Here is a 4,509-nt window from a genome sequence, read left to right as displayed (position 1 = left end):
ATGTCGTCGCGCAGCATCTCGTCGACTTGTTGTTTTATGGCTTCTCTTTCTCGCGTGGGAACTCGATAGGGACTCTGAATGAATGGACGGGCACCTTCTTCCGTTATGATTCGGCGCTTCGCAAGCGAGGTTTGTCGAGCCCTTGACGAAAACGAAAAACAGTCTATGTACTGTTGGAGAAGGCTTCGGAGCTGTTCGTATTTCCAAGTCGGAAGGCTTGCGTTGATATCGAATCTTGGTTCATTTGTTCGGGACAGCGTTGTAGCTTCGGTAGCATCGTAGAAGGCAAAGGCATCGCTGACGGCCTCAATTTCTTCTAGGTACACCTTCATGTAATCGAGCAATTCCTCGCGCGACAGAAATTTCATGGTCTATCAGGCCGTGTCGATCACTCTCGATAACGCCTTCTATTTCAGCTGGTGTTTTTGTGCCGACTTGTATCATGACAGCGTGGCGGAATCGTCACATGAATCTCAAGCACGTTGAAGGAACGGTCACGCAGGTCTGTATCCAGCGGCGTCGCTTTGTGCGTTGATAGCGTTATTGACTTGGTTCTTAAGTCGATGACTGCGCGGTGTAGGTTAAGGAAGCCCATGCCAAAGATGAAATTCCTCGAGCACTGCTCCAGAATGACGAAGCTCGTATGATAAGTCCGGCTAATAATCGTCCCTCTTGCTGTGCAGATTCTAGCTGGCGTTATTAGGTGGTCTCCGGCTGTGCGGATATCGGGGCCTTCCCAGGTGGTCTTAACTTCCTTCAACTTCGCAGCCAAAGGCCCACTGATGACGGAATAGTCGGCGCCGGTGTCAACCAGAGCGACGACGTTGTGGCCGTCGATAAGCACGTCGAGGTCAATAGTCTGTCGTCTGAAGTTACGGTTAGGTCGCGGCGTCGGGTCACGGCTGCATCGGCTTGTTCCGCTGGTGCTATGTTGCGCCGTCAAGTCTTCTCTCGGCGGCGAGGTTTCGTCGACAGGGCTCCGTTGGGCTGGAGGCGAGTTCTGGAGGATTCGTCGGAGCGTCGTTGTCGGCGGTGGAGGCTCTTCGGTATTGCGACGAACAGCAGCCGCACCTGCATCGGTTGCTGCTCTTAGTTTCCGGGATGTGCCCGTCCATTAGTCAGAGTCCCTATTAAGTTTCGACGTTAGAACGAGAAACCATAAAATAACTACTCGACGAGATGCTGCGCGACATCATACAACCACCCAAGAGTCCGTGGGCGTCGCCTGTAGTATTAGTGAAGAAGTACAGACCCCTGCGATTATGCATCGTTTACCGTCGTTTGAACAACGTCACGAAGAGGGACGATAGAGGACACTTTGAACCGCCTGTGCGACGCAAGGTACTTCGCAAGGTACTTCGATGGAATGGAACACGGGTTACTGGGAAATTGATGTCGACGAAAGGGATCGAGAGAAAACCGCCTCACGCCAGACGGCCTGTTTGAATTTAAGGTGTTGTCATTTGGACTCTACCCAGTAGCTCCACCAAATGAAACGTGGTGTGACGGTGACGAAGGCTGCAGCAAGAGTGGCAAATGCGTAACTCCTTATTTTGGCGAAATTTTGCCCAGCAAATGAAATGTCAAAGTACTAGCAATTCAAGCTGTACACATATAGCGGCGAGAACAGTCGTTGGCCGTCGAGTAATCTGACCAGCAGTAAAGCGCGTCGGCATTTTATGCATGTGGCATTGAAAGTTCCAGCGTTATTGGTGGTGGCCGGGTTAGTTCCAGAAAAAACACCACTGTTCGCTTTGCGTGCTCAAGCTATCAGAAGATTCTAAAATAATCTGGAAGGTTCCCAGACATTCGGGCGCGGTTTGCGCAAGGCACTGGCTATACGTGTAACAGACCGGTTACATAAACATACAAAAAGAAGCGCGTGGCGATATCGATAAGGAGGCAACATGTGAGTCTAGTGTTACAATTTAAACAATAGACTGCAGTACGGCACACCTCCAGCCGCACCTGAAAAAAGAACGGAAAGTACGTGACGAAAAAAACACTGCACAATGACGCCCGTATGATAACGATAGGTTTCTATCCTGGGTCCTTTCTGAATAACTATGGCATGCTTCTTCAGGTTTGTCCAAGCGTATGAGGCTGACAACACCTAAAAGATGATAAATTTATCTCGCCAGTTTACGCGTACTGCTAGAAACGACCAGTGTTGTTACATTGCCATTTATCCTCCCACGCCTGCGATTACGAAGTCCGCCGTGCGTAAATTGCACCCCTCTTGGCACCTGCCTGTCCACGCAGTTCGAAGACACGCCCTTTTAATATAGCATGAAGGCTTTTAAAATAGCAGAAACAGCGGCTTCTATAACACGGATTCACACTCCTGACATCGGTCACGGCGTAGTCTTGATAGTGATCCCTGTTAACTTGACGGCAGTCTCTCTATGACATATAGCTTCTAAGCATATAGCATTTGGTGCTTGAAAATGGGGCAACTATAGCTTTCCTTAAATAAAGGTTACAAATATGACACCACAGAAAATAATTTCTTTTCTCAGGCTACGAGCGCCTGAGTGCAAGTGGGGCTCGCGGCATTAGTGTAACCCAACTCAAACGACCATTCATAACGCGAGTGCTTTCGTGGTCTCCATGTGCGTAACCTGCACGAACGGTAACTCATGCACCCCATTCAGTTTTGTTTTTAAACGAGCAGCCGCATCCATTTAGCACCGCAGTTCGCAGCACCGATCTGGCCCGGCCCTGTTCGGTACAATGAAAAGGCCCATATTTACCCTCGACGCCTGAAGTACACAGGAGAAGAGCAACAACGCGCACAAGGACACGCTCTTCAGCCAGAGAATGGTCGCTGCAAACACGTCATGAGCCAAGCCACTTCGTTAATTTCGGGTGAACTTTGAAAAAGAAAAGCTTGCGCCAGGGCGTACACCGCTTGTGGTGCAGCTATGGAGGCCGTCTTCCAGCTTACTGTTCAAGCGGTGGCGGGTGATTTCAACCACGATTATGGGCGTTCGCAGCGTAGAGTAAAGTAGTGCGTGCTGCACTGACCCGTGGACGGCAAGCCTTCGACGAAGAGCGAGCCAAAACGCATGATGCCGCTCGCATGCCCCGCCGTCCGGGTGACCCGTTTGCATATTTCGCACCTCGAAGCCGCTGAGCCTTTTGTTTCGCTCGCTACCCTCATGGATGTATAGCGGAGGCGTCGTTACTGCTGACCCTCTTTTCACTGGAAAACCGGGTAGCTCGCTGCGCAATGACATCACGGCTCTGGAGACAACAAGCTGTTATGCAGCGGACATAGGCAATAGAAGTAAGACCAGCAAGAATACCGCCCACCAAACTTCACTCCAAGGGAGCGAGTGGTGCTTTGGATGGGCGGTGGTCTCGACAAACCTCTGTTAGGTTGATTTAATGGCAAGACTTGCGAATATATAGCGTGCGTAGTGGCTGTGTTTTCCGCGTTCTTATACATTGGTCGCACCATTCAAGCGTGTGGTTGCGTTCCATAATTAGAACGTTCCTAGGTATCACTCGCTTCTTACTCCAATCCGTCTAGAATTTCATGCTAAAGAGTGAGTGCAAAACTTACGGCACAATTCACAGTGTGGCGAAGGTGCTCTGCAACAGTTAGACGAGCTAAAGCTTCCACCACCCAGCGAGGGGCACATCTCTACTCCTTCTCCTTTTTTTTCGGAGATCAGTTGTGTGATAATAAAGAAACGCCCCAGACGAGAGCGCACGAGCCCGGTTTAAAAAAAAAAAAAGTAGACACGGAAATATTCTGTAAAGTTTTTATTTTTATTTTTAATATGGAAGGCCGTATATTTGGGACTCTTCGGCCTTGACATTTGCCAACTCATACCTACGCACAAAAATAAAACAGATTGTTTCCGAGAATCATTCATCATTGACATTCATTACGGCCTCCAACGTGATCAGTGTACACCATTGCAGAAGTACCTACACGTGATTATCTACATGTAACCGACCATTTTGTTAGTGTTATGCATTCCTTACTGCGCGGTAACTCGAGTTCATGCGAGCACAATCGCGCGAAAACTTTTTTCATACTCCATTATCTATTAACACATGGGCTATATTTCTCTTATAGCCGCTAACTCGGTTACAGAACGTGTACATAGGACAAAAAAATATTTGTTCTCGTAATAAAGTTCTTGCAATGCCATGCCATGCCATGTTCTCGAGGCTAACCGGAATAATGGACGCTCAGTGAAACGGGGAAACCTCTGAAATAATGAAAGCTGAAGAAAAGTAACAAGGGAAACAACACGCGAATCACTGTTGCACCTTGGAATAAATGTCGCCGTAGCAACAACTTTCCGGCGCCCCACTTGCTTGTAAGCTAGGGTGCTATTAGGAAAAAACAAACAGAAGAAAAGTACAAACGATGATTGCGCACAACTCGCCTGTACGTTTTAAAATAAAAGAATATCGAACTGCCCACCGTCTCTATTTGATAACCTTCCGAGGGAAGTACATCGCGCGTACGGGTGGCCAATAGTTCTCAAA

This window comes from Rhipicephalus sanguineus, chromosome 3, assembly GCF_013339695.2.
Source record: "Rhipicephalus sanguineus isolate Rsan-2018 chromosome 3, BIME_Rsan_1.4, whole genome shotgun sequence".
NCBI lineage: Eukaryota > Metazoa > Arthropoda > Arachnida > Ixodida > Ixodidae > Rhipicephalus > Rhipicephalus sanguineus.
Note: the sequence above shows the minus strand (reverse complement) of the source record.